The following is an 11,856-nucleotide window of genomic DNA, read 5'->3' as shown; positions in this document are numbered from 1 at the left end:
TTTCATACTGATTTTTCCATGTATACATTTTTCCACAATAATTGCTATATACCCGGAACATAATAAAAAAACATTGCAAATTGCTGCTCAGTTTTTGACTCTGGATTCGTCGGGTTCTTGGTGAACCTACAAGTCCTATATATCCCCACAATCAGGAAGGTCCAGCGGCTGTAACGGTATATTGCTTTAAAAAATCTGTCATAATTAGAAGAAGTTACAGGTGAAAACGTTGGCACAAAAGGCTTTTTTCTCCAACTAATTTTCAATCTCTGATTTATTTAACTGTTAGTTTCTATAAGGAAATCTTGATGGATCTACACAAATGACCCCTTGCTCAATTCAGAATTGTGTCTACTTTTTCAAAATGTATAGCTTCCCAGGATCCATTAAGACTTTCACACCCATTTATACCATTAACTGGAAGGAGGTTGAATGCACAAAAAATAACGAAAATAGGCTAAGTCCCAGAAACATGCCAAAACTCTGTGAACATTTTTGGTTTTCAGACAAAAGTCTGTCATTCCCTAAAAGCTAAGAAAATGGAAATTTCAGGTCCATAAACCCTTTTTTGATAACATTTGTAGGGAAAAACCCAGACGCTTTTATTTGCAGCTCGTTTTCCCCATTTTTCCCCAAAAAAGCAAAATGTTGCTGTATATTGGCTAATTTCTTGGACCCCTCCAGGGAAATCTACAAACCCTGGGTACCTTTAGAATCCCCATGATGTTGGAAGAAAAGGACGCTAATCTGGCGTGGATACCTTATGTGGTCAAAAAAATACAGGGGCCTAAGCGCGCACTACCCCAAATAGCCAAAAAAAGGCTTAGCATGGGGGGGGGGGGGGAAACGCCTAGCAGAGAAGGGGTTAAAAAGTTAATTATTTACACTATTAATACAAATACTTACATAATAAAATAAATAATTATCAATTAAATAACTATTATCAATTATTTATCATTGAATTAAAATTAAATTACTTCCCAACCTGTACCCCTATAAACCCCACAACCCAGATAAACAATTTAAGTAGAATAAAATGATTAACACTATCAACATAATTAATTATCAATTAGATAATTATTATTTAACAAATAATTTTTAATTAATTAAAATGTAATTACTTCCCACGCTATGCCCCCATAAACCCCACAACCCACACATGACATTTTAAAAAAAAATTACACTATTCACATAATGAATTATACATTAAATAATTCATATTAATAAAAAATACTCATTTATTTATCATAATTAAATTGCATCCCTCTCTATAAACCCACAACCTGCTACGGTGCTAAAAATAAAAAATAAATACTTCAAATTACTTTAATAACCACTAACAATTTTACAAATACATTAAAAACATAAACAATAATTAAACAAAAAATGACATCATATACATTTTAAATATACACAAAAATCAATGCCAATAATTAAAAATATTATAAACAACCAATATTATTGCAATAGTTATTAATAACCTTGATATTTTTAAAATCGATATTAGTTACCTTAAAATAGATATTCTTGACAATGATATTCTTGCTGACGATATTTCCTTGTCACAATATTTTTGACTCGATATTTGTGGAAGTCGATATTTACAACTCAATATTTTGTCTCATCACCAATCCTTCATATGTTATAGTGGAGGAGCATGTATGTAGTTTTTCTTACTACTATATCTATGTGATGCAAATATTTAACATTTCAGAATCTGATGCTCTGATGCTGCCTTATTTCACAAACAATAAATCACACAATCAATCTGCAAGCACATTGGAAAAACACTGCATTATAGGATTGGAGCCTAGAAACAAACCTGTACACACAGCCTATGAAAGAGTGGTTGAAGTCATAGAAATTTGTCATTGAGTATTTACTTTATGGGCAGTAGGGGACTAAGCCCATAAGCACCAATCAAAAAAATATTCTGATTTGATGCCCTCATGAAAGGGTACCCCTTGCAAATCGTAATCATCAGTCAGTGGCAAATTTATGAAAGCATAAGTGGAGATGCCCAAAAATCTTCTCAAAAGCCTTTGGCTGGTGCAATTAAATGTTGGTATGCCAAATTCCAAGGCCGTATAGTATTAAATCGAACCTGTGCATATTTATTCCACTGTCTGACATTCCCCTCCCATTTATCTCACTCTTGCACGTTTCTGGTCGGTGTCTCTATGATGGTTTTTCCAACTTTCTATTTTTCCCTCATTCAGTATTGTATGTTTTCCTATCTTTTGTTTACAGTAAATGTCTAATACAGAAAAATAAGTGACAGCCCCCAAATATAAGTGGAACAGCTGAAAATGTAACAGAGTCCTGCAACACATGTATACATCCGTGGTCATGTCTAACTGGACTAATTTGGAATAACTTAAACATTGAAGATTCGAGCTGCAAAATGCTGCAGAGAGCGGCTAATTCAGTGTTGAATACATTACTATATCTGAAAATACAGATTGGTGGTAGGGCAGTGTATGGATTGTGGGATAATTCGCCTTCACCCCACTTCAGTCTGAAAAGATGTAATGTTCTTTCCTTAAAGGCCATTCAAACTATTTAATGAGAAAGACGTCCCTCCCTTTCCAAGGTTCCAAAAATAGCCTTAATACATGAATGCATTTATCCCCGGAATTTTAGGAAAAATTGAGATGGAATTTGGTGGATAACATGATTTTTGTGTGTAGGTCATATTACACCAGTCACAACCAGTAGCTTCATTTAACCATTGGAAAAAAGGTGTTGTGATATTGCACTGTAAATACCTATCTATGAGAGATCTATATACCTGTTACAGCATATTGGAGAGTGTAGGGAATTGAGGTATCAGTTGTATTGCCTGCACAAGTAATAGGTCCACAATTTCCTCTCATTGGGAAACAAGCACCCCATTGTAGCAGTGGACTTTCTCAAGGTATAGAAGCAGAGCCGTCCATGGCCTACTCAGGAGAGGTTGTGTGGGTTAGTAATCACTGTTTGCTGGCACACAATAATAACACCCAATATGGTTTTTGATGCATTTCCCGGTTTACCAGAAATTGATAAACTTAGGAATGTGCGAAAGAGATATGCCTTTCCAGGAGAGATTATTTCTCCTTGTTACCTACTCTTTCTTTTCCTATGTGTGATAGACATAGATAGAGGATTTGACCTCTCAGGATTGTTTTCTGTGCAGAAAAGTGCCCCTTCCTGCACAAAAACAATCCTGCATGCAACACAGGCACCCTTGCACCATGGTGCAAAGGTGCCTGCATTGGCACTAGGCAGCTAAAAAGGCAACAACGGAGGAGAAAATTCAGCAATGTACCATATTTTTAAAACACAGCACATTCCTGCTCTTTCCCCGTCACACAATGCAGCACTGCACTAGGTGACAAATCTCATAAATATGTCCCTGAGGGCCATGTGTATCAAATTAGGAAATTGTGATTACCTAATTGCGATTTTCTAAGAATCACAATTAGGTAATCGCTATTTCCAATGCATGAAACTCCATGAGTTTCATAAACCGGTTCCTAGTAGTTTGCAAATCAGCCTACCTCATTAATATTAATGACTTAGATCGTAATTTGCGAACCCCTACGAATGGCTGAAATTATGTGAGTGGTGGCATGCTGGGGTCAGCAGACCACCATGTCCGTAACTGCTTTTGAATAAAGCAATCTTTTTTTTAAAAGCAGCTCGTATTCCTTAAAGGAAAACAGTTTGCGTTTAAAAGAGGATGAAAAGTTTTCTTTTCATTTTTTAAGTGCAGAGAGGTCCCTTTTAAATACCAAATTGCAAATCCATTTTGCGATTCGGTAACAGGTTATCAAATTGCAAAATAGGGTTTAATACATGTGAAAAGTCTTTTTTGTGTTCGCAAATGGGACGATTCTGCGAATGTTGTTGTTGTGGATGACTCAGCAGCTGAGGATGACTCACTTTTTGTTGTGCATGGCTGGGCAGCTGAGGATGACTCACTTTTGTTGTCGATGGATCGGCAACTGCTGATGACTCACCAGTATTCAGCCCTCTGTCTCATGTTTGTTGTGAATGACATGCCAGCACGATTCCCTGGCTGCAACAATGGTGGCTTCCCTTGAATCCCTAACAGTCATGGATTTCTTGACCCCATGGACATGGTGTCAGTACTTTGTAAAAATTCTGAAGGTGGGAACAGCAGTGCTCCTGCATTCTCCCTATGCTTCCTTTGTGGCGTTGGTGGTGCCCCTGCCAACCTGGGGCCACCACAAGGGGAGAATCACATGTAAATGTCTAGAGCCCCACAGGGAATCATAGGGTGCTCCTCTGGGAGCAGTGAATACTTAATTGGCCACTCTCCCACTGTGCTGGGGAGAGCCAGTGCATCACTTTCCCCATGCAGCGTACACTTCCTTTTAGCTTTTTTGGCTTTTTTTGGGGGTGCCCAGTCCCACCTTGGCACCCCCACGCCTCCTCTTCTTTTGGTCAGCTGAGAGACCCCACCACTTAATTCCCCACCGGCTCCTGCATGGCCTGAACCTCTCAGTACAGCTCAGGAACCTACAGTGTAAGTGGGTAGGGTACAACCTTCTGAGGTGACTGCCTCTCTCACCCAGGAGACAGGCACAGGGAGAGGGGGCCCGATGGTACTCGTGCATTCTCCTCTGTTTTGAGGGCTGGGGATTGTGTCCTGGCTCTGGGTTTTAATATAAAATGGCCCAGGAAATGGGGTTCCCAGGCTATTAGAGAGAGAAGGGAGGGGGTCCCATGGACTCCCCTTCCCTGAGTAAAAATAAAAAAACGAAATTTTCTGTCAACCCTCGTGACCTGGCCCACCCCAGGGGTAAGGTAAGGGACAGTGGCAGAGCCCCACATGCTTGGTCAAATAAAAGGTCAAAAGTCAACAAACTGTAGAATGCCAAAACTCTGTCCCTGTTGGGCTGATTTTGACAATCTTAGGCTCATTTTACTCCTGGTGGAGAACTCTAGCCAACTGGGGCAGCTACAGACCTCCTGACCTCCAGAGCAGTGTAATCATCAGAGACCTGGTTCTCCTGGCTCACTGTGCCAGCCTGCCTCATGGTCTCTTTTTCTGGGTGCAGTAGTCCAGGGCTTCACCCAAATGGTCCTCAAGAGTGTAAGGAATCGATGCCAGTCTTACTGGCCCTTGGGGACACCCACTGGTCCTGGTATCAAATGGGAATTAGATCTTTGTGGGCATTAGGGGGTTGTTCATTCCAGTTGTCCAGGCAGCCCAATCGTCCAGCAGCAAACTGCAGAGAAATCACAAATCAAGAGAGAGTTTACCACTTATGCAAGGGTTTTTAAAGGGAGAGGAAGGTTCTAGATGCCAAGCACCTCTGACCAATCCTAAGGTGCCAAGTTACCTGTACGCCCCATCCCAACCCTCCTACACAGCATACTGGGACGGTTCAAAATATCATTACCCAGGAGTCAGTAGTCACTTATCCTCTCGATGATTTAGCTGTACCCTCACTGATATCACTTCTAGGGCCTCTCTCACAAATTCTTCAAAGGGAAACCTATTCCTGTGTTGGCTCCAGAGGTCTGGGCTCCCTCCTTTGATCAGTGGGCTTGGGCAGGCCCACCTCTGTTACGGTATGACGGTTAATTGATTGATGAAGATTATTCAGCCACACCCCCTCCCTCCAGAAGAGCTGGATGAAGCTAATTGCTTAACCCAGTTGAAAGTTAATTGCTCCCTTAGTGTGAGGAGGCTGCTGGAGAGAAATCTAATCAACCTGGCGCAGCAAGTTGGCAACAGGCCTGGAATCTGATGCTGAGCTGCACCAGGGAAATATAACAAGTCTAGATTACCCATAAATTGTAAAGATATCTTTTATAAACTTGCAGAATTGATTTTCTCACACAGGTTATACACCAGTTCGATATTTCACTCATCTCTGTAGGCCAAAGAGAAGTGAAACTTTGCACAAAGGCAGTTTTGTCCCTATGTGTATAATAAAGTGGCACTACAGACAAAACAGTAAATCATAGTAAATCACATTAATAAGCCTACCCCAAGTCAAAATCTAATCCTGCAGAGCCCCCCGCCCCAGGCTACCTGTGCACAATTACCACCTGCACCCAACAGTAATCTACCATCCTCAGTGGGTACATGTGTGCACATCCATGTGCACATGTATTAACTTGTAACCAGCCTAGTGTCCTCTACCTTTGCTGCATCATAGTGGCTGTAGCTTAAAAGGCAGACACTGGCAGTAAACACATGCAGTTGGTTTACAAAGGATGTGTTTTATAGCTTCCTACTCCTTAAGTAAATCAAGCCCTTTCTCCATTCGAATGACTTAAAAACTGCAATGCAAGCACTGGTCCTGTCCAGACCAGACTATGGAAATGCCACCCTGACAGGAGCAAAATACACACAGATGATGGACAGAACGCAGAGCAAATCAAACATTCAAACCCAGTCAATAGATCTGGGTTAAATCCATTGCTTTTTTGCTCACAATGCCACCCCAGTTTAGACCCAGCCTTATGCAAATCAGTCTTGACCCTGTGCCTCATGGGAGCTGTCCAGACTAAACTGCCAAGCCAGGTCCTCACTGGACTGGATACAAGCATCCTGGGACCAGTTTCAGGGCATCATCCCTCATCAGCCAGGCTAGCTTGAATCTAGTGAAACCGTGAGCCAGGGACCAACATCTTGGCATACCCGGTGCAGTTAATGCACGAAAGCAAAAGACACACAGATGATGGATATAATGCAGTTCCTATTGGGCACAGGGTCAAGACTGTTTGCATATGGCTGGGTTCAAACTGGAATGACATGGGGTGCAAAGAAAACAATAGATTTGGACCCAGATCTCTGTACTGGGGTGAATGTAAGACATTGTTCTACATTCTGTCCATCAATTGTTCTTTTTACACTGACAGGAGCAGCTAAAGCACACATAGCCTTCATTAGTGGCACCCTAAATGCAGCAGCAACAATAGTCACCGGAGCAAAGAAACATTGTCAAATCTCCCTGCCACTGCAAAATATAAAGTAGATACCAATCAAAGCACTCTGCTGCTTCAAAACTACCTGTCTCACCTACAAAGCCCTACACACTGGTAAGCCAGAAACCTTGCAGCCAAAATCACATAAGCAGGCCAATCGAGAAACCTAAGAAGCTCCAACTCGCTTCCTCTCATCCTCCCAAAAGGCATAAACAAAAAACCCTCTCTGACTCTTTTTCAGGCAACACCCCAAAATATAGAGCTCTCTCCCAGTACATATCAGAACTAACCCCTGCTTCACAACCTTCGAGAGACAACAAAAAGAATTTCTTCTTAACCGGCACCTCTATCCCTCCGAGAAGTAACAAACCAATCACACCATGGAAATTCCACCTAGTTACATGTACCTCTTCGGTAAGGTCTACACAATGACTTGACGCTCAACTCCACAATCATTATAGATTACTACTGAATGAGAATGACTAGTCTAGACTCCCAAAACTGTATTCTTATTATACTCTGATTGACTGACATTTGTCATAACATTGCTGTAAAGCGCTCTCATACTCCTTGGGTCTTGCAAGCACTATGTAAAACTATTAAAATAAATAAAAATAATAAAATAAAAAGTCCACAACTGGACAATCCAAAAAGCAAAAAATCCTGGTATACCGAATGGAAGAACTCAATTACAACAGAGAGTTTTGTTTTTGTGAAACTTTAGTTACAAATTTCAACTATCACCGGTCAGGGATAGAACAGACTTATTCTTGAGTGTGTTCCCCAAAAGATGTATCTTACATCCTTTGGAGAATACAATGGTATGTTTGAGTGGGGATTGGAAGTTAAAAATGTAAGACACCTGAAAGAAATATATATAATGGGTGATGTTTTAACGAACCATGCAATGATTGATCCCTGACAACTGTTGAATCCAACGGAGATGACTACACTTGTACTTCTTATGTCCGTGGGATATGTAGAATGATAATTTCCTAATCTCTACACCTCAAATCAGAGGCTTATTTTGACCTCATTCATCCTGGCTAGTGTGTCTGACCACATTTTGATTGAATTATGGCTGGACCCTGCCCTATTGGCCTACCCACTAGGGCAAGGTGAATTATATGACACCAGTAAAGCTTATAGGTTTCAGTGGATGTTGCTCAAAACTATAGAGGAAATTTGTTTAAAAATTCCCCATTCATTTCATACCTAGGTCCGGAGATTGTGCAGCTCCGTGCTCATTTTGTAATTGTCTTAATACATCTGAAAGAACCACTAACGAGGGTGTACTATGCTTAGGTGAAAGTTCCGAAATGGAGGAAGGCTAGATGCCTCTCCTACCTGGGTCCCACACTCTGGAATAAGCTGCCTTTGGAGATTAGATCACAAACGATGTGGTCTAAATTCCTTGGCCTACCAAAAACAAGGATTTTCCAGTTTAGCAGTGCACTTTACCTCTTTGGGTTCCTCCTCTCCTCTTTCTCCAGCACCAAGACACCACAGCAATCCAGCGCTATATGAAGCCCCTACTTACTTACTTACTTAGTGGTGTAAATACACCCAAATATACTTCTGTAAGTATTGCTCTCATCCATGGATGGCCCCATCCCGTTGGGAAGACACAAGGTTGGAATCCTGTGCTTGTTTTGGGGTATGGTATGAGAAGAGACCGCCCCAACTGGTTGGCATTGCAAGTAATCCAACAGCCAAGTTTGCCATGTTTTACAGGCACTTTGCCCATGATAGTCTTTGTTTCTGTGGACTGATTGTCTTTGATGGCAACTACTGCTGGCCTGCAGATCCTATGGGAGCTTCTGTGCATTGTGTTAACTGTAACACATACTGTATAAGTCACTCATAGACATTAATGTATAATTTGGCACCCTTACTACATCATTAAGTACTTCATTTTCAGTATCTGAATAAGACGTATGCCCAGCCAATACCAGCCAGCTGGCCCCTTGTTTACTGAGGGAACCCAGTCTGACATTTTGGTATGTGTGCTAAAAACCCACCAAATCAATTTTGATGTTCAAGGTAGGTCAAAGGAACATCAAGGTAATGATAATAAGCTTTATTTTGGAGATACGTTTGCAGCTTTATATGTGTTAAAGTGCCCTGTTGCACCATCGGTAGGATCAAACTCCACTCATGAATAAAAAGCCTCAAAGGCATATCCAACATGTGTGTATTTTACAAATGTGACAATACCCTGCTATCAGCGACTCCATGATTTCTGAGATGAAGTCTAACTGCATTTTTGTAGTTTACTTCTATAGCAACAGCAGCCAACTTTTTTCATTAAAAAAGAATGGAAAAAATAAAAAAATGTAATATGAAGCTTGATGAAACCTAAAGTAAACTGGGGATCCCTATTTCTGCTGAAATACATAACCAATATTAACAACGGACATCTCTGTGTATTTGTAATGATTGTTTTTGAGTGTGTTATTAAAAGACTAATGGAAGCGGGTGGAACTTGCCGCTAAAAAAACGATTGACTTCAAATAGAGAGATCAGCCTTCCACCAAGTATCTTCCACACATGCTGGAAACTTAATCCCAAGGACCAGCAGTTTGTATACCTGGCGACACACTATCATCTATAGAACCTCCATAAATATTGCTAAATGTAAATTGCATGAACTATTACATCAAATGGAAAAAGGTACTAACATACATATCCACAAAACCCCCAGATATTGTGCTACTGCAAGAAATGCATCATTCAAAACAGAATCAGAAAAGCTAAAAAAAGATTGACTAGTGAGAGTTATCAGTAGCAGCTGTTAGAGCCATCAGGGCAGTCAGTTACACAAATCCTGTGATGACCCTCCATCATAAAATGTTGAGTAACAATTCTATTAAAAAAAAACCTACCGTATACAGTTCAGAAAACTTTGGTTGACATGAAAGACCTAATTTTTTTGCAAGGTCAAAATAATGGGCACCACAAAAGTGGTGGGAACTGTCTGCTCACTCAATGAGGGCAGGGCTTTTCCACTCTTTTCCACCCTCTTCAGACTCTAGATGGAATAGTGGCATTGAAAGGTACTGGTGAAAAGTAACCGGAACTTGGCCCTTTACCCAAACATGAACTGGTCCAGACCATATGAGAAACAATGCCAAAGACCACACAATTATTAACAATGTCCTTACTGATAATGGTCTGCCAGACCCAGGTGCCCTTTGCACCTGAAAGAGAGGAAATCATCTTTCCTTTCATGCGTGCATGAGACATATTCCAGAATCAACTTCTTTATATTGAATCACCAGATGTTGGAGATGATGAGTAATTACAAAATATCAGAGGAGGAAATATATTACCATGACCTAGTACTCCTGGAGCTGGAGCTTGGCCACAGCCCCCCAGCCATAAAATGCTGGAGACTGATCATGGCACATTACAAACAATCAGCAGACAAACAGATCCTCACAGATCTCAATACTTGATGGATAATGTCTTATCTCCCCAGTTACTAAGGGCCTTGGGAAAGGCGGCCATAAGTGGATAAATAATGGGGCATCCCACTGTCTGAAAAATAAGAAGAACTCCTTAACAACAAAGACAGTTTGAAACAGACATTGCTTAACTGTCCAAACAATGAAATAATTACCTGACTTCACTGACATTTCGACAACTCTAAAAACTTAAATTCACATTTCCCTCAAACAGTGGCACTACAAACAACGGGAGAAGGTGGGAGGAATACCATCTGAACAATTTAGCCAATGAGATGTACTCTCCCCTAATCTGAATGTAAAGAATCAGAGAGACCAATTATCAATTGGTGACTCACCCTGTGGAAATTGTGCAGACCTTTGCACAATTCCTAAGTGCACTTTATACTGCAGAGACATCCAAGCATACCCAGGGTTAATTAAAATTTTTAGAAACAGTTCAACTCCCCACTCTCTCTGAGGAGGTAGACAGTTACTAGAGTGACTGATAATGAAGGAAGAGACTTTGGACGCATCTCTAAAATGCCTTATAATAAAGTGCCAGAGGATGACTATTACATCACCACATTCTACAAATAGAATAATCAATCAATCAATCAATCAAGACACTTGTAAAGTGCACTACATACCCGTGAGGGTCTCAAGGCGCTGGGGGGTGCTGCTACTGATTGAAGAGCCAGGTCTTGAGGAGTCTTCTGAAGGCCAGTAGGTCTTGGGTCTGCCATAGGTTGGTGGGGAGGGTGTTCCAGGTCTTGGTAAGCAACTGATGATCTCTACAGTATCTTCAAGTAAGGTGAGCAGACTGGATGGATATGCACCGAATACGATAAGACAATAATAAGCCTACTCTTAAAAGCAAACAAGGGCCTACATAATGTGACAGTTATCATCCAATTTCACTTATAAACATGGATATTAAGACACTGGCCAAGGTGATAGCTACCCGACTGAAGAGGGTCATCTTATGTGTTGACCATTAACCACAGATGGGTTTTGTATCAGGAAGATAATCAAGAAACAATTCAAGAACACTCACCAGCATGTTGTGGCAGCTGGAAACAGATTTTGATGAAAAAATATTGCACTAGGTGCTGAAAAGGCATTTGATGGGGTTGAAAGGGGATACATATTACTCACCTTGTAAAGTGCACTACCAAAATCACACATTGCTAATAACCTGCAGTGACCATGCCTTACAGTCCTTTACCATCTACAGTGGAATGATGCAGGGCTATCCTCTGTCCCCACTTCTGTTCCTCCTGACTCTGCAGCTGTTATGGCCACCTTCAGGGAAAACATCCAAATCCAGGACATAGAGACAGCAATGTGGCATACCAAAATTATGCTCTATGAAAAATACTTTTTACTAACAATCAGTGACCCCAATATCTCACTACCTAATCTCATCTCCCTAAACAAAATATTTTCTGTATTTCCT

This window comes from Triturus cristatus, chromosome 8 (assembly GCF_964204655.1).
Source record: "Triturus cristatus chromosome 8, aTriCri1.1, whole genome shotgun sequence".
NCBI classification, from domain to species: domain Eukaryota; kingdom Metazoa; phylum Chordata; class Amphibia; order Caudata; family Salamandridae; genus Triturus; species Triturus cristatus.
Note: the sequence above shows the minus strand (reverse complement) of the source record.